The sequence below is a fragment of the Anser cygnoides genome, chromosome 9 (genome assembly GCF_040182565.1).
Source record: "Anser cygnoides isolate HZ-2024a breed goose chromosome 9, Taihu_goose_T2T_genome, whole genome shotgun sequence".
Classification (NCBI taxonomy): domain Eukaryota; kingdom Metazoa; phylum Chordata; class Aves; order Anseriformes; family Anatidae; genus Anser; species Anser cygnoides.
The window spans coordinates 7,914,429-7,935,179 of record NC_089881.1 but is presented as its reverse complement, the minus strand read 5'-3'; the positions used below and the strand labels follow the sequence as shown (position 1 = coordinate 7,935,179).

The window sequence follows — 20,751 nt, the reverse complement described above, 5'->3', positions numbered from 1 at the left end:
TTCTTTTTTCTTTTTTTCCCTTGTTCTTCTCCCAAAGCCCTTAAGATCGCTGACTCTTTACTCCCGCACCAACCGCGTAAAACGAGGGCACGGCGCCTCCCGGTCCCCCGCCCGGCGCTGCGGAGCGCGGCCCCGGGAGCGCAGCGGGACGCGCGGCGGGATGCGCCCCGCTCCGCCGCTGCCCGCTCGGCCCCGGCCTGCCGAGCCCCCGGCGGCGGCACCTGGCCCAGGGGCCGGGTCCCGGCCGGGGGAGGCGGTTTCCTTGGCGGAGCCGTTGTGCCGGCCGCAGCTTTCGTTCGGAGCCCGGCGGCTGCCCCTGCCCTCGCTGCTCGCCCTCCCCGGCGCTCCCGGCAGCGCGGCCCCTCTCCCCGCGTCCCCCGGCCGCTCCCCGGAGGCGTGTGGCGCCGGGACAAGGGGACGTTCACCTGGAAAGGGTCTTCTTCTGCATGAATGAGTCTCATTGTCAAACGCTCGAGCGTGTGTAGGTGCATACATGTTCTGCAGCGGAGAATTGAGTTTCTCGTTTGTAGTGCAAAGCTAAAAATTCGGGTAGCTTCGGGCTTGTTTTTACAAGCTCCCAGCCGTAGAAAGCTTTCTGTTTTTACAGGAAAAATTAGGCAGTCCATAGACCATGATGGCTGCACATCCATAATGTGAGCTTCATGAGGAACAGAATAACTTTATTATGATCCGGACTGCAATCACATTGAATAAAAGCCGATCTAACAGGGCCTGAGGGAAAAATCACAAACGGGCTCAATTCTGCACTGCTTCCAACGGGAATTTTAGCAGGAAGGGTCTGAAGATCAGCAGAATGGGTTTTACCCTTCGGCTGACACCGCGGAGATACTTTGCACTGTCCCTTTCATTTCGATCCTGTTCCTACTGCCTGGATATCAAAGAAATCTATCTCGTTAGAAAGGAGCCTTCAACCTTTCCCCCCTTACATTCCTTCTTTCTGCCCCTTCTCTCCCCACTTTCCTTCCCTGCAGCCTGAGCCGCAGCCGTCACTCCGGTGTATTTGTTTATGCTTAGAGGACAGGCCCACAGGAAAACAAACTATGTATTTCACTCTGCCATTTGGTAGTTTCTCTCTTTCATCTGAAAACACTGCCCGATCCAGGGAAGGTTCTTGAATTCACACAACCGGTTACATGATGAAATGCAAACAGTTTCTCGTGGTATTAAATGGCAGCCCGCAGCAGAGTTCAGGTTGGCTGTTATGGATTCACTAGTTACGGCTCTGCAGGATAATCCTGTGTTACTGCCATCCTGCAGTCAGTGGCCTACAGCAATGCTGCCGAATGCTGCAAATAAAAACAAACAAGCCAGCCTCCTCTTTTCAGACAAAGTAGAAATTATGTCTCTTTAGGAAGCTCGAAGCAAAGATCGTTTGTATCAGGCTGACAACTTCCAAAGCAAGCTGCTCTATCTAGCACTTAGAAATCGATGCTGGTTTTTCTACAAAGCACGCGTGAAAAAAAAAAAAAAAAAAAAAAGGAAAAGAATAATACAAGTCCTCTTCTGTCCAGATCACCCTGAAGTTGCAAATTAATAGTATCGTACAACAAAATTAAAGCCAAGTCAGCCTTCTCCCACTGTTACTACAGAGACACACTGTTTAACGGACCACTTTTTTTAGGCAATCAAAAATCTTCACGCTTGTTTAGACTGTTTCAAAAATTGCAGTGTTTGATAAAGATCGAACTAGGGAAAATGGTACAAATTTCAGATTATTTGAAAAAGGAGGCTTCAGGGAAAAATCTTCCAAACAACCTAGGGACATCAAATAGAATTTATGCCTTCCATTATTTCTCGGAGCACGCGGGTCCCCAGCTACAGCCATGATTCCTCTCTGAACCCACGTAACCTACCCAAGCCTGTTTTCACCCCGAGCCTCGGATGTTACTGCTCTGAGGAAATGACATCTGAAATGTCATTCAGGTGGCAAGCTGAAGCTCCGAAATTTAGGAGGCAGAGCTCTGCAACATAACACGACTGCGATGCTAGTTGCTGGGAGAGGAGCAGTCCCTCCCTCACCTGATAAACCTCTGCTGACAAAAGCCCTCTGAACCGCCCGGCCGTCCTGGCAGAGCTGTTCGCCTCTCGCGAGCCTGAGCCTGAAGCAAGCAACAGCCGCTGGCAGCCCCAGCCCGGCCCCGGCCGCGGCCGCGCCAGGAGGGTTTGCTGCTGCGGCACACGGGGACAGCCGTTCTCAGGCTTGTGCCGGGGGGTTCCCGCTCCTACAACAGACCTGGCCGGATGGGGACACGCTTTCTCATGCTTGCAGCTACGCTAATTTTAGTATGAGGGAGTTGCTCACAATGACTCATTTGTGCTGCTGAATTCGGGCACCATACCTGTGTGCTGAGAATTCAAGTTTTCTTTTTAGCAGCTTCTTGAGAACGTGGACGGGGCACACTCAGAGCTCTCTGCCCACTTTGTGCAGGCTCCTGCAGGGGAAGTGCTGCCCTGGGAGCAAAGCTGTATGTACGGATATGCCAATACGCTGTACAGCCCGCTTGTACGCTCCAATTTTACCATCTATATTACTATGACCATGCTATTCATGTTCCTTTTCCATTTCTGAGCCACCAGAAGCAATTGGACGCAGTGAAGCTATGCAGCGATGCCCCAAGCTCTTCCGGAGTTTGTAGAATGGGCTAGGCTAGCCAGGAACAGGGTGCCTGGTTTTAAAATCAGACTGCCCACAACTGACATTTGTGTATGTGTTACCTACATTAAGAACTTGTGAATAAGTCCACAAACACACCAGCTTCTTATTGAACAGCAGCCCCAGCTGAAGCACTCGGAGATTATCTCGGTAGATGCAGAGGGCAGAGCAGCAGTGAGAGAGGACTACCACGCACCTGGCTGCAATCACTTCCTCTTAAAAACTGGACGTCTTACACGCAGCCCACGTTCGGGAGCAACACGTGGCGCTGCCACACTGACGTACAAGCAGCCTGCGGGAACCGGAGCCCTGAAGCCATTTCTGCTTTCTCTGCTCCCTGGTCGGAACTGGTGCACTGGACAACCTCCAGCCCCAGACTCTAGCCGTGCCCTGCTGAGCGCATGCTACCCTTTAAAACAATCAGAAGCACAAGTTTGTTTCCTTTTAAATGTAACTATTATGCTACTAAAAGATTATAAGTTTTGAAATTACATAAATAGGTTTGATCTGAGAACAAATCCGTTTTGTTGGATCAAACCGCATACAATCTCTAGAGAATCAGGTTAAAAGTGATGTGGTGGAAGTGATTTTCTTCCTTCTGGAGGAAAGGAGTTAAGCTTTGGCCAAAGTCAACTTCAGATTACATACAGCTCCTCCAAACTTGAATGCATAACTTTAAAGCATGCAATCATTGGAAACACAGGTCGTGGTGTCAGCGGATGGCAGGTCTGACCCTTGGACACCTGTAAAGCTCCTGCATGGCCCCAGCCAACCAGTGGCCTTGCAAGCACAATCCAATCCCAAAACATTAACATTTCCTTGACAGCAAGAACAGAAACCTTGAAGAAGCTGAATATTTCAGCTTAAGCTCAGCCACCTCAGTTCTGGAAATAGAGTTTTGTCTGTGCAATCACCCCGAGGTCCTTTTTTTTATCTCAATCTTAGTCCAACCTTTGGAGTTTGTAAACCTGAACTGGAAATCTACCAAATAAGGGAGCATGCATGACATTTCCAGCCTGTTCTACTTTGGGCCTGGCCAGAAACATCAGCATATCAGACTTGCTTGCAGTTTTCCGGCGTTTCCACTCTTGGTCACAGCGAGAGCAAGGAAATGCAGAGCAGACCAAACAACAACAACAACAACAAAACCCCAAACTTTCTTAGAATTTCAGAAGGGGCTTGGTTCAAATCCAGTCTGAGACACAGATAAAAGTTCACCCTGTTCATTTTATTACAGTTTGTTTACTTACTTATAATTTCATTTTAACTTATTCTCCTTTCCTCACTGATTTTGTAGCTATCCCTTGCAACAAATAAAGGAGATGCAGCCATTATAGAAGCTCTCAGAAGCTGTTAAGCCCCACAGGCGAGTCCAGCCTATACAAAGCACAAGTAATGACCCATGACCCGTGAGTTCAGGCCAGAGGTCCTGCTGAAGGCAGCACAGGCTGGGCCGACGGTGAAGCTGGGCACAGCAGGCAGGGCACATGCCCCTGACCCCTTTCCAGCGGTGTGCTGAGGTGCGGGGCTGGCCATCGAGGCGCCCGGGGACGACGGTGACCGGGGAGGGGGGAGTTTGAAAGGCTCAGCCCGGCTCCTTTGCCACAGCCGCTTGTGCAGGAGCTGGTCACTGGGTGCCCCGGGGGAGGGCAGCCCCCAGTGCTTATAGGAATCGCCGCGGTGCCTGCAGGGGGGGCAGAGTATAAATGTCACTTATGTTATTTAACAACAAAATGCAACTACTGCCGAAGTAAATCTCTTTCTCACTTCTTACACATCCTCTTTGGTACTTAGCTAGCTCCATACCGTTCATCTACACCTTCCTGGTGCCTCAGGGGGCTAATATTAAGCATGAAATAATATTATTTGCATAAGAAATCCACCAGGCAGCGTGCCACGTGACTGAATGTTGAGCCACTTCTGCTCAATGGCCTCATGTCCTCACAATGCCCACTACAGAAGCATTCACTGCACTGAATGTATGCTAAAATATTCAGCAGATATTTGGAATCATTTTCAAGTTCCAAAAAATTAAAACCTTTTTTTTTTCTTTTTTCCTCCTGTGGTTCCTTTTTAATGGGCAGGGTGAAAGGCTGGATTTTTTTAACCTTGATTTTATCTGACTTAAATAAATAGCAGAGGAAATGAAGGGGTTTGGCTGTGGGTTTTTTTTTTTTTTTTAGTTTTTACTTTTTTTCCCTTCAGTGATTTTTTAGTTTTTAGTGCTTTGTGTATGCTAGCATCCTTACAGAGAGCAGCACTGAAAATGTGCAGTGCCTATCAAAGAATAAATGCAGCCTTATATGTGGTTTACAATCTGATGAGGAAAAATATGCTTAGCTTGATGTGATAAATCAATTCGTTAATGATTACAACTCTGCTTAAAGCATGAGTCTCTGCTAGTTGATGCTACGAACTGGAATAACACGTGGCTTTTAGACAGCAAGTCACATTTTGGGCACTTCAAGTATGTTACAAAGAGCGTTGTTGCTGGAAGGCATGGAGCAGAATTTTACTTGCTATCAGATCCTCCACTAGTCATTTAATCTCACATTTTTCCACGTATTTTTTCTGAATTAGGCAATACACAATATCATTAAGTGTACCCGTGAATTTGTGTGTCTAAATAGTGGTCATGATTGCTTATGTTTAGTTTGAAAATGTAGTATTTAGAGCTTGGCCATCAGAGGCTTTGAAAATCAAGACTGAAGGCACTCTGGCATAGGCCTTCAAGGAAGCCACCACTCCCACTGAAAGCAGAAAAAGAAAGAGAGAAAGTCAGCAATCATTTAACGCCCCTGAAAAAAATGTTCTTGACCACCACCTGTACTGACGTGTAAAACTGCTGTCAAGATGTAAAGAGATGCAACTCTGTGTAAGAGAGGTATCTTCTCCCTGCTTGTGGGAAGATTGTGAAATGACAGAAATGCCAGGGCTTTTTAACGCACCTTCAGAATAATAGGAAGTTAAATTTTGGTTCTTTTAAAGCTAAAAAGGAATTTCCCTGTTGATCTCAAGAGGAGCAGGGTTTCCCCTACTGTTTAAGACTCTTCATAATGAAAAGGTATTTTCTGTTTCAGTCCTTCTTGTTGGGTGAGGTGTTAAGCCAGCACTGCCGTGGCCTTGCAGCCATCTCACACATTTGCTGGGAATTAACAAAAGAAGAAACTACATTTTATTGCACATTTGAAACTTATTTTTTCTGGTGAGCTATACATTTACAAACGTTTTTTACAGCCTGCGTCGGAGTTAAAAAAAAAAATAAAAAAGAAAGGGCATTTATCTTCCTTGCTTGAGGATCTATAGGGTCTTGCCTACTAGATCAGAGGCACGGCAAGCACCTTAATGTTACCTGTGCAAGGAGTGAGGTGAGGGACAATCGCAAACCTCATTGAGTTGTGACTCATGGAGCTGGTATAAGCCTTTGTTTTGAGAAATCATTTGTTAGGAGGCTCCCCCCTTTCCAGAGAGACTGTGAGGTTTTGAATCTTTGTTCTACAAGCGATTCTTCCTTGAAGCTATTAAAACACCTTTGTTGTGAAAAAAAAGTATTTTTTTTTTTTAAAGAAAGTACTCAACTATTTTCAGAAAGAGTATAATCAAAAATCCCAGTTTGCTTCCAGACTTCCATCAGAAATCCCATCATTTTTTGACAAAAAGCAAAACCGCCCCGCTATTCCTTTGGACGTAGGTCAGTTTCTCATGTCGGTGTTTCAGTAACAGAATCCTGATGAGCACTGCCCCGGGTTGAAACGTATGGTGGGCAGGAGCACAGAGCTGTCCCTCGCTGCCACGGAGTGGGACTCAGCCATCAGAGAACGTGTCTCAGCGGGGCTTTAGCTCAACAGTAGATGTCAGTGCTATCTACCTGGAAGGTCCTTTTGGCAGTTTGGCCCAGTATTTTAACAACGATGTCGCTGTGCAGCGGCTCCTGCTATAACACCTACCAATACTTTCTGCTGGGTTAGAGGCTGCTCCCATCTCGCAGCTGCTGTGCTTCCTGTCAGGCAGTAAGGTGACTCAGTCACACTGGTTGTTTCCCTTCCTCCGAATTTTGATTTTTCAGTGTTTCTGAAAATTGGCAGAAAAGCTATTTATCAGGATCACACGTCCATCATGTCAAGGCCATTGCATCACTGCTTTCCTGATGAGACCAAATGAAGGAAAAAATGGGCAAATGTAACTCTTCCTGAACTGCAGCGACCAAATCGACAGGACCGCTGTGTGCATGACTGAAATCAGCACACTTCTGTGCTGGTCCTTCCAACAAAACAACCGTGCTGTAAGATGCAGGGCAGGGTGGCTGCTCCTTCTTACCTCCTTGTACAAATAATAACCTAATAGGTTCACCTCCTCTTCTTCCCCCCTTTCTTAGATTTTATTTCTAGAGTCCCGTTATGCGTAGGCAGCAAGGCTTATTTCAGTCCTTTAGTGGTTGCATTAGTCAAACACACAGCAGATGTCAGTGCATTACAAAACTTGGTTTGCGAATAATAAAAGAAGTTACAAATGAGAGTTAAACACGGAAGCAAAAATGCAGGGAACTGCAAAGCTCTGAAGCCATCGAGGGGGTCACCCCTCAGAGGTTGACACTACCCCGCCGACCACTAACTGAGAGCATTACTGCGATTTTCACAGTTTCTCCTGTTGAACCCTTCTTAGGCTTTTGCCCCCCCCAGGCTTTTCGGGAATGGCAGCACACGCTTTCCAGCTAGCCGGGGAGAGCGATACCTGGGTAGTTCTCCCCCCCTTTTGCCCAATTCAGAGCATAGCAGTGCTGTAGGGTGGAACAGAGGGAAAGGCACTGCTGCTGCTCGCTTAGCTCTGTAACTAGAGACTCCCTCCCTGCTTTAGGCAAGCCAGTCTAAGCAAAATATTTCCCTGGCCTGGGTGTCACGGCTGAAACAGAGGTGGGTCATTTCGAGTCAAGCTGCGCATACCCTAAACCAGACCTCGGTGCTGCTCCTGCTCCTCCTGATTTAGTCGAAGCAGCAGCAACCCAGGAACAAAAGCGAGATCCAATTAAAGGCCTCCCGGTTCCCCCAGAGCCGAGCGCGCCCTGCGAAAACAAACAGCCCCCGTCCCCCGGGAGCTGCCCAGAGCGCAGAGCGAGTGCGCAGGGACCTGCGGGCGATAAGCCGCCTTCTCAGGAAGCCGAGGACGCACACCTCAGTCCAGGGGGCTTCCTCACTTTGTACACCCGGTTTCCCCACTCGGCACGGATCATTGTCTGGAAGCAAAAAGCCTCAGCTATAGAAATCATCCCGCATCCAACTGCCTCTCAGGAAACCGCAGAGGGAGGTTTTTTTTTTTTTTTTCCTTCTTGGAGAAGCAAAGCAGAATGTTTATCTTTCTTATCTCAGAAAGGAAACCTATGGGAAATGCTATGCCATATTCTCCACTGTTCTCCTGTCACATAATTATAATGCATTACACAAAGCAAAATCTTTTGGAAAATCAATTGGTCTAACGACAAGATGACCCTTACTAGAAGGTACTTTCGTTTTCTTCCCTAACTCTGCAAGTCTCATCAGAGCTAAATGTTTGTATTAGGAAAACACAGTGCACCCCCAAGTGTCCCGTGGCATTAGGAGAATAATTGTTACACAAGGCAAATCTCTTTTCCCCAAGTAACAAACCTAGGCCAGATTTTTTTCAGACTTCAAAGAAAGAACACAGTAGGGCCTTTCCACTGCCAAATTGTTAAGTGGAATAAAAAATTGTGATTTTGCCATTAAATACTTGGTATAAATTCAAGAGGTTTTTAAATCAGCGATGCTATGACACTGTTGGAAAAGGGTAAGGGAGGATTTCAAAGGCTCTAAGTGGTTGCTGGAGAAGGAAGCGGGTGCGCCACAGCCCTGCACCACAGCACACAGCCTCTATGATCGCGCAAAAAGCCACTAAGCCACGTTCTCTGTGTTATTAAGGTCAGCACAGGCTACACCAAAGAAGCATTTTCCATCGATGCCTGGTACCTGCCCAGCATTCTGCCAACAGAATTTTCCCTTGAAGATTTAACGTAAAGCTCACAGCATTTCTCTAAATTCCACTGCATTAGGTTAAATAAATAAATAAATAAATAAGACTAGGATAAACAGTTAGGAAGGCTGATGTACAACAACTTTAATGAACTTATTTTCTTAGTGAAATGCCTAATGAAAATCAGACGAGGAGGATATTGAGACTTTATCAGAGGACAGTAATAAACCCAGCTCTTCAGCAATGCAGTAACTGCAGAAACTAAAGAGCTCAGGGCTAGGTTTCAAAGAGCTGAGCACATACAGATAGGTCCAAAAGTATATTTTAAGGAGTGCTCAGCACTCAGTTGTACCACCGTGACACTGACGAACAGACTCTAAAAATAAAATCTAAACTGCTGAGCTCTTTTCCAATTCAGCTGCTTAGTACCAGGCCTAGATGGCAACCCAAGGCCTTTGAAAGAAGTTACACCCCATACTGGTTTCCATTTCCATTTTCTCGTTTCCATTTCCATTCCATTTCCACTCAGGAAATTACACTGAATTAAGGTTTAACATGGATTAATTAATTGGCTTCAATCCCCAGTTTATTCACAATTGAGATGCTTTCAAGCTACCTAAGTCAAAGCTTGTTTAGAGCACCTGGGCTGAAAAGAACTCTGTCAGAGGATTTTAATGTCATCGGGTCCTTGCCCAAGTGCAGGCCCGACTTTGAGTCTCCCAGCCCAGCGCAGAGACAGAAATCCATTTGGGGCCACCAAAGCAACATCTGATGCTCGAGAGGCTTTGAGCAAAGCCTGCTGGAGCTGGTGGGAAAGTTCCCATTGGAACGGTCATGGGGCTGGTCCTGTGTGAGCACAAGCCCCTGACTTTAGCCCAGTGTTAGACCGTAAGCAGGAGCCAGCAGCCCTGTACCAACAGGGTTCCTACTGCAGCCTCTCCAGCCTGGGCTTCCTGATTTTCAGCTGAAAGCAGGTGCAAAATTGTATGTTTCCACATGGTGATATCTGAGATCTGGACATTCCCTACCTGTCCTTCTGGAATCCGTTTTGTAGGAAAACAGGCCTATCGCTACAGGTCCTTCACCAGTTGCTGAGGTCTGCTGAATTCACTACTGTCAGTTTTTTTTGTATGTGTGTGTGTGTGTCAGAACTTTTATTTACTATAAAAATACATCTCTCATTGCTTCTCTTTTCTCCCTTGTTCCTTAAAAACGTGGTTTTGTGTTGGTTAGGGTCTATTACTTGTTGGCTAGCTTCATGTTATGGTTCCTTGTTACACCTCAACGGGAAAACCTCAATTCTTATTGCAAAATGCTGCAAAATTAAAAGCATAAGTAAGGTATATGGGAAGTAAATTAGTTATTCAGACCTCAATATGTGTCATACTTGCTTGCATTAACAATACCAATGTACAGAAGCACACAGCACACCACCAGAGCAGTGGGCAGTGAGAGGCTTCGCACACTTAGATACAGAGAGCACAGTTTGCAGGATGTTTCTCTGAAACCTGATCACAGCACCGCTGCACAGTCCTGAAGTCCTCCTTAGATTAAAACATAATCAACATAAATGCTGATTGCGCCTCCAGAGGAAGTCTCAGAAGCAGCTGATTTTAACTTTATGTTCCTTCACGTGGAACTGTTACCGGTACCTGAAGAATAATGAATGACATCTAGAGACCAACAGAATCTAGATGTTCCCTAAAGCAGCTTTTTTCCCACTTTTCATTTTGAGGGTGAAGCTGTGGTGCCTTTTGCTTCCAATTACTGCTGCTCTAACTACTGTGGGAACCGTCTCACTGTCCTTCCTACAGCAGACCTGTCCGTAAGGTCACCAACAATAAGATCAGCCCTGTACTCACACAGAACAACAACTCCAAGACAAGATGCACATTTTGTCTGTGAGAATATTGCTTTACAATAATAATAATAAAAAAATCCAGATTTACACACCCTTTAGAAACAATCACAGAAAAAGCAGCAGATTTGTTACTGACTTGATATTCTATTTCCATTGTATTCCACTAGATACACAGGACAACTTAATTACTTTTTACACCCATTTACGGTGTAATTCAGTGAACTGAAAAAGAACCACCCCCATCCTACTATCAGATTTCCTCTCTGTATTAGATTTCATCTGCCTATTCCTCATTTGAGAGCAGAGCTACATACAGCCAGCACAACTCTGGAATAAATAATCACAACAGAAAATGTTTGTCCGGGAGCCTGCACTTCTCAGTTACAAGAATGCTGGTTACCATACAGTTCAGTACACGAAGGATGGACTTAATACATTGAGAACCACTCTTTAACTGGCCATGGTTTCTAGCAAGAGAAGCTTTTTTTTAAAAACAAACAAACAAACAAACAAGAACAAAAACAACAGCATAACCAGATTTGAAGTCAGTAGAGAAGATGTACTGCATTGCATGGATAGTCAGTAGCCTACAGAAAGATTTCACTGGAGCCTTCAAATCAGTATTAAGACAAACTAAAACAAAACAAGAGCCTCTGTAGGTTAAGCAGTAATTTAGCTTTTCTTTTGTCTCAAATAAAGGTAACCCTATCAAATAGCTATTTAACATACAGCAGAAATAATAATGGAAGTGCTATTTGTTGCTTATGTTATAATGAAAATAGTTGCTGCCTCTTAGCGCTTTGTATACGTCAAGGGATCACAACGTACTTATCAGACATGGAAAACAGAACTACTCAGTCTCTCTGCTGTCAAAGCTTTACTCCTATTCAGGGCAGGGGCTTCATTACAAACCTATTTCCAGTGTGTGTTAAACTGCTCGAATGGCAGCAGGTAACTGTTCTTATTTGCACTGCACCCATGTAAGAGCACAAAACAACTCAAGAAGGGAGAAGGCTGGAGATAATTGTGTAACTTGAAAGCCATCAGACCAGTGTAAATCTGAGGTTAAATGTGCTCTGCTGCTAAATCTGCTCTGCAGCGTCAGCTCTTTGAAAGCACACAGCTCTCACCTGGGCACGCACGCAGGCTGCGCAGAGAGCAGGGTCGGGCAGCACTGGCTCCGTCAGAAATTTCGCCCCTCGTGTGGACTGGAACCTCTTTTTAAGGGTCAAAATTATTCCGTATGTGTGCAGTTCCTGATCATGCAGATAAGGACAAAATTAAAGGGTAAGCTTCTTTTTGTTACACACCGTTTCTCCAGGTCCCTCACATACAGAGGACTCAAGCCGGGACCACAGTTCACTTGCTCCTGCTTTAAGCTTTAAGCTTGCCTGACAGATCTCGTTTGCTAACTCAGGCTTTTATACAAGTCTGAAACCACAGCTTCACTAGAGCAAATGGAAATTTACCATTCACTTTACAAGGTCAGTAGCACATCTCCAGGTTAACATGGGGTCTTAACAACAGAACCCAACTAAAATTACAAGAAGTTGCTACTACAAAAATCACAGCTCAGAATAATTCACTGAAGCACATTAGTTTCATGTAGTTAAGAACCTAACTGGGTGCTTACAGGTATGTATGACAATGGTTGGGAAAAGGCTGTATCATTTAAAAAAAATCAATGTCACAAAGCTGTTCGCTTCCAAAGAGTTTTTTAAAAACACAAAAGTAATTTTGGAGCACAAATACTGCTTGAAGTTAATGAAGTTTGTTTGTGGTGCATCTGAAGGCATCTAAAACCATAGTTTAGATCATATAACTCCTATTGAAAAATACAACATATAACACTAGATAATGAAGTATCTAGCATTCATATACATATAACAAAAGTACCCAGTGTCAGTTTCCCTGGTTATATTATCATCAGAGAGTGAGACATATCACTTAGTTCCCCAATTTTTAATTAAAAAGTTTATCCCCTATAAAGCTTTTAAAAGCCACACCAAAGAGGCTGTCAAAACAAACAGAAAGGAATTGCCGGTTGGTAATACTCACTGAAATGGGAAAGTGTATTTCTGTAGCTTCATAAAATTTTAAATCTGTGCATGGTGTTGGATTTCCTCTCACACTGCCTCCAGCTGCCTTGTCCTGCTCTGGTGTTTCCTAGAGCGACCCAATTATCATCACCCAATTAGTGCTGGAGGAAAAAAGGAGCTTCTGGCATACAGAACTCCTTAAACTCACTAGCACAGGTCCATAAGGGCATGAATTAGAGCTTATGACCTATCGTACAGATTCATGCATCAAATGCATTCAAATTTGTGAGACAAAAGCGGTAGAAAATGAATTAAAATTATTTACCACTGAATACAGTGAGGTTTGTGAAAATATTGGCAGTAGAAGCATATAGATGAGATCCTTATCGCAGCAGTTCGGTCACAGGTGCTTCCCCATATTACTACATTATTCTTATCCAGAATAAATATTTAATGTTAGTATTAACAAAGAAAATCTGTAGCTCCAACAACAGTCTCTGTGTATTTAAAGCTCAGTGATGATTATCCACTTTAAAATCAATCAAAAAGTATGTGTTAAGCATTTTTACACAATACACTTTTTCAAAATTGTAACAAAAAAGCCCCCAGGCCCAAGAGACCCCCGCTCAGACAGCAAGACCCCTGCCCTGGCTCTTCCCTCTGCTGAGTGAGCCGTTCCCAGCAATGCTCTTTATTTCCCTTCACTGACTTTTTCTTTTTCCGTGGATGTCTTCAACATGCACAAGGGATGGATGAGTGCAGCGCATCTGCATGCTCCAGCAGAGGACAGGATTCCTGGCAGGAACCCATTACTCGCACTTCTCAAGAGGTCCCACTTCACCTCTCAGACTTTTCTCCTTCTTCCCGTGTTCCTCGGTAAATCCCCTCTGATATTGCCTTAGATAAAATTTTTACCTGGCACCCAAAAAGAGCCTGTGGCCACCCTTCTCCCAGCCATGGTGCTTTGGTTTTTGAGAGGGGGCAACCAAGAAGCCTCCTCGCAACAATAAAACTCCTCAGAGTATTAGAAAGATGCAGCATTGGCAGCACTGTGTCCTACCCAGGGAAGGCTTAAGCCCACATCTGTAATGCAGAAAATACTAGGAAAGGATTTTTGGGTAATTTGGGGTTTCAAAAGAGCAGAGAACCCAGTGCAGGCAGCGTTGCTCCAGGTATGCTGTAAACTTCACTTTTAAAAAAGTCACTGGGGGGAATGAGAAAATGGGCTTCCTGCCATGATGCTCTCTGAGATGGCGTATGAGTGCAAACTGGATTTGATTTTTCTGGGGGCTGTTTACATACTATTAACCTTTTCCCCACACTTAAACTGAAAGCTGTCAATATGCACCTAAACACAAATCCACCTTACCCGGAAAGCTCATCTTTTTTTTTCTGAGTCAAAAGATAAGAGTAGTAAAGAAAGGGTAGCAGAGGCACAGGCTTCTACTGCAAAACCTCTCCACTTTTCTTCGTCTTACGACTTTCAGGGCTCTTCACAGCCTTTAACCCCTTTCTCATCAGTTTCTTCTGACTGGTCTTTCATTACCAGCCCTTTCTGGCTTGACTTTCCAACCCTTCCCTTCCTTTCCTATATTCTGTGCCTCGCACCCAGTCGCCTCTGTGTAAATGTCTTTCCCTGCACCACAGAGCATTACAGATACACATCCCTCCAATTAGTCCATTTCTGTGGAAACATGACAAGTTTTCTTTTTGCCTTTCCTTGTTCAAAGGAAAAGTAGATCTGCCTGGATTTGGTTATTTCTTACAGCACTTTCTTCCCCCCCTTTTTTTTTATATTTTGGGAGAAAAAGAACGAACATTTCTGATGTCTCTCACGCTATTTTCAAATGAAATTTTAGAAAACCAAGGCAAAAGTTAAAGACTCTACTGAAAATACACACTGTTTTTAACAGAACACCATTCTTTGATCTGAGCAAAACTTTCTCAGCATTTTCTTTCAAGTGGCCTGCGTTAGTCTGCTGGGGGAGGAAAGACTGGCCAGGAGTGAGGTGGTGTGGGGAAGAGGGTGGAGATGGAGGGCTGGCAAACCCCTGTGAGCAAACCCTGCAGCCTCGTGTACTCCAGCTGGGCAGAGTCAGAGATCCGGATGAGTAGATGCAGCACCACCAGGCAAGAAACAAGACCAAAACAATGCGTCAGACCCTCCCTTTATAGGCTCTTTCAGCAGCAGCAGTCTCTTTTGAATATAATCACTTTATCTTGTGGTTTTAAATCGAGGCCTGCTTCCAAATAGCAAAAACATTTACCAAATGTAATTACTGGCTAAAAGCAATTGGTAAAGATGACCGATAGTGCTTGTGCAATTACCGTTTAAATGATTATTTCTAGTTAGTATACCCCAATACACCCTCCTCTTTGTACAAGGCTGCTGTGCGGAGGCACAGAGGCACAGCTCACCTCAAGTCACAGCGGAGCCAGTGCAGGAGAGGCGAAGGCCGCACAGCTCTGTGAGGAGGCTCTGACACTCTCCGTGTTTCTCCAGTTGCTGCCCCCTGCTCTTTTCCTCACACGTCAGCATCCACCTCTCTCTCCGAGGCGCTCAAGGCCTTGGGACTGCCTTCAGGGCCTTGGGACTGCCTCAGACCTGTGGGGCGGGCAGCAGCAGGGCCCCCGACTGTGGGTGCTCCCGTCAGTATCTCCAGGCAAACAGGGCCGGCACCCCCCCAGAGCACAGAGCCCACGGCTCGCTCTCCAAGGGGTGTGGTGGCGTGTGTGGTTCCCAAGGCAAGGAGAGCCATGCCCTGCGTGAGGGACGCCAGCACCGAGGGTCCCCGCGAGGCCGGCCAGCCACCCTTCTGCCTGCCCTGTGGGGGCCTTGGGGACTGGCCCGCACGGCTTGCGTTTGGCAGGGTTGGATGAGAGCGGACAGAGCCAGGCGAATTGCTTCCATACGCAGCCCAGGCATCTTCAGCTGGCCAAATCTGCTTCTCTTAATTGGGATTATTTACAAATGCATTGGATTTCTTTTTCTCTTGTTTTAGTTAGTTCCAGGAGCTATGGCCTGGATTCAAAAAAATAAGAAGCTGGGGGCTTTTTGGTTGGAGATTTTTCTTGGGATAAGACAAACAGGGAGATTAAAAGCATCTCTTAGCTTTCTATATACTTGTGGGAAGAGTAATCCCTATTAACACAATCAATGAAATTGCCTGATGGAATCAAAACTGTTTATACAAGCAACGGTTAGAGCACTTGTACTATAGTATATATGTGGAAATAAATGGTGCTGAATTCAGCCTCTTCTTCAGTAACCACAGCAGTCTGGGACCAGTTGTTTTTTTACTGTACTTAAGCTCAAAAGTCCACTCTGTCTTCACGTGTGGCATAATTCCATTATTAAAAAAAAAAAAAATGTATAAGGGAAAACAGTTGTCCCTACTGCCTCACTATACCTATGTCATAGGGTACAATAGGAGTCTCTTTTCAAAGCCTTGTGCAAGTAATGATGTAAAGCTGTGCTTTATTTGTGCTGAGGAATGCAGCATTAAAACCAGGCTTCTCTGTGGGACATCTCTGGGGGACCCGGAGGAAGCCTTGTGCAAAGTGCTTCCTGCATTTGGCTGCTTCTCCCAGGAGGGGATTGAGATTAGGGACCTAATTCCACTGAACATCCTCAGTTTTTTTAGCTGTCCGCAGAACTGGCTTCCTGCAAATAACCTCATCTAATTAACTTAAACTCGTGACTGACTTACTCCTGCTATGTTATGAAATACAGATATGATGGCATGTTTTCATACTGCATAGCTGAACTGTCCTTCCTCACATGCCCCACAGTGCCCCATCCTGATGGCACTGTGAGCAATATGTTTAAAACAGGCATGCTGCCAGCAAATATAGATGTTTCCTGTCCCTTCATGGGTCCCTGGTACTATCTTGCCTGAAAGACTGAAGGTATTCCCCAGTTCTAATAACAAACATTGTAACCTTGCAAATAGCAACACTTGGAGTTTCCTTTAATATTTATATTTTTTGACCCCCAAAGGGAAAAGAATTTACCATACATAGACTAGAAAAACAGCGTGCTAATTTCACTTATCAAAGGCGTTCAAACCAAAGAGTCTGACACTAATAATAGTACGTTAAAAATATTCTTGAACACAAGAGGCATTACTGTATTGTACCACACGTCGGTACCTAGCTCAATGTTGGTATTTCCACATGGTAATTTATCTCAGCTCCCAGCTCCCGGCTATGATGACATCAGAGGATGAGTTCAAAGTAGGCAGTTTTCTGCTTTATAAAAACAGTTTTAAGAGAAAAGCCAGTTTTGACTTTAAAAAAGAAAGAAATTAAGAAAGAAAGAAATTAAGAAAGAAAGAAAGGAAAATGAAACTATTAGGCACTACATTAACCAAACAATTCTGTGAAAGGAAAATGCCAATCAGGAAGAGATGGCGGCATTTTGTAACGAAACTGTATTAATGGAAACGATCAACTACCCTTGTTTAATGCCTTAAACAATGCTCAGTTTCTTTCCTGCTAACTCATGCAGTTGAGGAAATGGTAGAAATCATATCAACCATTGAACAGAGTAGAACGAAATAGTAGAGCTAGACTCCTTTATATACATATTAAATGTTGTCCAGAGATAACGAATCCTCTGTAAATGTAACAGCTTTTCCATCTGCCTGAGTATGCAGAAAAGAGAATAGAAAGTGTCAGAATACTTTCTATATTTATAATTAAAATAAATAAATATCAATCACATGGCTTTAAGCATTTAGTTTTCTGTAAATCTTTCAAAACTTTTTTGACCCAGCACTTGGTGCTCTGGAGCTTATCAATGACACCAGGGGTCAAAAGTGTTAGTGCGACTAAAATTACTTGGACAAAGCCAGAACCAGGTCAGATCGCCATGGGATAGTCCCACAAGGCCTCCTGTAGGCTGCTGCCACCAAGGAGTTCTAAGGAAAAGAAAGGAAAGACCATGAATCAAACATCCCAGAAAATTCACAAGCAAATGTGTTATTAATCAAGGAAAATAAAAACAAAGTTTATTAAAATGCCTTGTAATAGTACATTTCAAAACAACACAAAGACATCTTATGTGATGACCATTTTATCACTGAGGTTCATTCCAATTGAGTTACATTCTTCAAACCCAAAGAGCCACAAGTGTGCCAGAAAGGAAAATAAACACTGGAACGATGTGTGCAGTCACACATCTAATTTGATGATTGATCTCACAATTTAAATAGACACTTTCCACCCAAAATAAATGCAGAAGTATATATCAATGACACTTCTGCAAGCTAAAGCTAATGGCAGGTCTCGTAGAATTTACACGTTTCTTTCCATGTCTAACTGAGAAGTTCAAATTGGGACCTGAACGAAGTCAGTGGATAAGAAAATAAAGTAGAAAAGGTCTATGTTCTGTTAGATTTGGAACACCATATTAAAATATTCTTTAAATTACTATAACGTTTCTCATTTATTCCATAAATATTTATGAAGGGGACAGATCCTCACACGGTGTAAACTGTCTTAAATCCATTGGTTTCAGTGAGCCACATAAAGTCAAGGAAATTTACGTCACGCATGAGTTTACCCCAGTATGTTTACATACGCATTTTGAATCGAATTCTCCGCTGCTCCGACTCTGGGGAATGGATGGAACAGTGACAGCGGATGATTTAGTCTTTTACGCTCTAACCCAACATCAAAAGATGGATCCTGTTTCTCCCCTCCCACAAGCTCTTGTTTACATGAGTATTGTCTGTGAAGTGACTCATGGGAGCGGGGATTGGGCCTGGTTTTGCACTAACAAGGCTAATACGGAGTGATATTTGAACTGCATCAAGTTTTTAAGCTGAAGATGAAGGTCAAAGTTACAGTTTTATCAGTTACGTTTTGGAGCCCTTCACTTGATCATGACAATGCCATGTTCATAATACAATTATTGTAATCATATTTCCAGTGTTGCTTGCCTTCAGTGGAAACAGATTGCATTAAACTCAAAAGCCGCCTGAAGTGGTATGCACATTTCAAAGTCAAGTAAAGGTTATAGAAGAGTAGCCTCGATTCACGTACAATCAGCACTACTTCACTAGAGGTATTTTTGAGGCTTTTGTCAACTTGGCAATTTCTGCTAAAAATAGGCATTGTATAAGAAGAGACAACAGTTACTAAGCAGCTCACTGATTGCACAAGCATTAGCAAGGCTCTGGGTAGAGCTCAGGACTCTGCACAATACTTGGGTTGTTAAGATTTCTTCCCACATACAGGTAATTTGCTTGAAATTTATAGCAGAGTGGTTAATGTCCCTTCTGTTGCAGTAGAGATCCCTGAAAATCTCCACAGCTTGTCACATGGTGGAAACCAGCATACCTTCACTGCAGCCAGTGGCCTTTCCTGTCTGAACTGAGCTTATTTTGACTTGCAGTCCCTGTTCAAATCATTAGTAACTATTAATAAAACCGAAAAAATTGATGTATTCTTTCTAGCCTTGCTTTATGAAGAACTTTACCTGTTACTCTGTGCAATTATTAGTCATCTCCACTCACTAACAAATAATTACTTTAGAATTAATTGCCTCCAGTCTTATGAATCCTGAAGTAGCATAGGTAAAAATGAAGCTGCCGTATGATGAGGAAATGAAATATGTAGAAAGTGTCTCCATTATATGAACAGAAGCTAAGTGAAGATTTATCACCTCACTAGCTCCAGAGACTGATGACTGGAACAAAAGAAATTTTATTCACTAAACCAAAAGTTTTAAAGTAGTTTTTCAAAAAAAAAAATAAAAAATTGAGCTCTCATGGAAATGAATTTCTGTTTTGCAGAACTTTTTAGCATATTAAATAAATCCTTTTTTTCTGACCCAAAATGAAGCTTTGGTTAATTTTTGTAGCCTTTGTCACTCTCTAAGGTATCTAAACTGAAATTTTGGAGTTAAAATAAAAATTTCTTTTCCAATAAAAAATTAAACTTTACTTAAATATTGAAAGAGTTTTTTTTTTTTTAATCTGTCACGTTGTTCATTAGAAGATTTATTCTTGATAAAGTGTTTTGAAACTTGCATTTTTGGTGAATAATAATAGTAAGCTGAAATGAATGACCCAAGTATAGTTTATAACACTGCCCATAATCAGGAAGAAAACACAAACATCTTGCTTCTAGAAGTGCAGAAAAGGTACTGAAGATGAAGCAAGACAGAACATTGTGTCTATATGGGGAATGGTTTAGTTTATTGGATGTGATTTCTATTCTTACGAGCGGAAAATTAAGCAGCTGTAGGAGCAAATCAGGGTCTGAAAATAAAGGTGAAATCCCATTCTCTCTGGCCACAGCGGAGCTCTGTGTTATGAATACAGGCTTGCTTGCGGAGGTTCGCCCTCATGCCTCGCTCTACGGCATTGCTGTGTCTCCTCCCTGCCATGTGTCTTACATCCACACATCGCAGCGCTCCGAACGGCTCCGCAGCCAGTGGCTCCCAGCGCCTGCCAGCACTCACACAAAAGCTGAACTTGACACTCCCAGGCTGCTCCAGGGAACCTCCTCAGCCTTCACACATGTAATTAGTGGGGAGTACGGGAACATTGCAGAGACCAGAGCCTACTCAGACTCACAGTAAAATGGGAGACTTGAGTACCAGGGAGGATAACAGTTCTGAAATGTAGCATGTATGTATTCGAGCTTGTTATAAGCACACTATTACAGTCCAATAAATACATGACAGTCAGCTCCATTAGCCCTAGCACTTTATTTAATTTTCATGGATCGTAAGGTGATCACGTAGCATGTAGTCCAACTTCCTAAAAAACACAGGCCAAAAAAACCTCACCCGATATTTTCCCCCTCTATTCATACAGACTGTCTTCACCTTGGAAAATATCACTAATGCGAATACTCGGAAGAATGAGCAGAATGCTGTTTCCAGCACGGTATCTTTGCCAGAGCGTGCTGGCTCCTGCTGAAGCCAGTCCAGCCATTGTGCGTGCAGAGGGCAGATCACAGCTCTAACCGGCTAAAAGGAAACTTTGCAGAGCGGATTATGTTACTTCTGAATCAAGAGTTCGGGGTTTATTTTCAGAAACTCCCGGCTAGGGTCTAGTGGCATGTAGTCTTCTCAGCCTGTGGCAATATAGCACCAAATACCTCGAGAAATCTGGCTCTGACACTCTGTGGTCCCAGTCTCAAAAAGGAGAGTGTGCTCTCAGGGCGCAGTACTAGTGCAG

The 20,751-nt window shown here is 43.9% G+C and overlaps 1 long non-coding RNA gene across 1 annotated transcript in view; it reads right to left on the bottom strand.

Annotated features, from left to right (window-relative positions):
• Positions 1-2,610: 2,610 nt before the first annotated feature.
• Positions 2,611-20,751, bottom strand: part of LOC136791460 (uncharacterized) — a 159,973-nt gene continuing 141,832 nt past the window's right edge. The window contains exon 4 of the long non-coding RNA XR_010833622.1: positions 2,611-6,745. This is a non-coding gene — a long non-coding RNA (uncharacterized lncRNA). The remainder of the gene's footprint in view (positions 6,746-20,751) is intronic.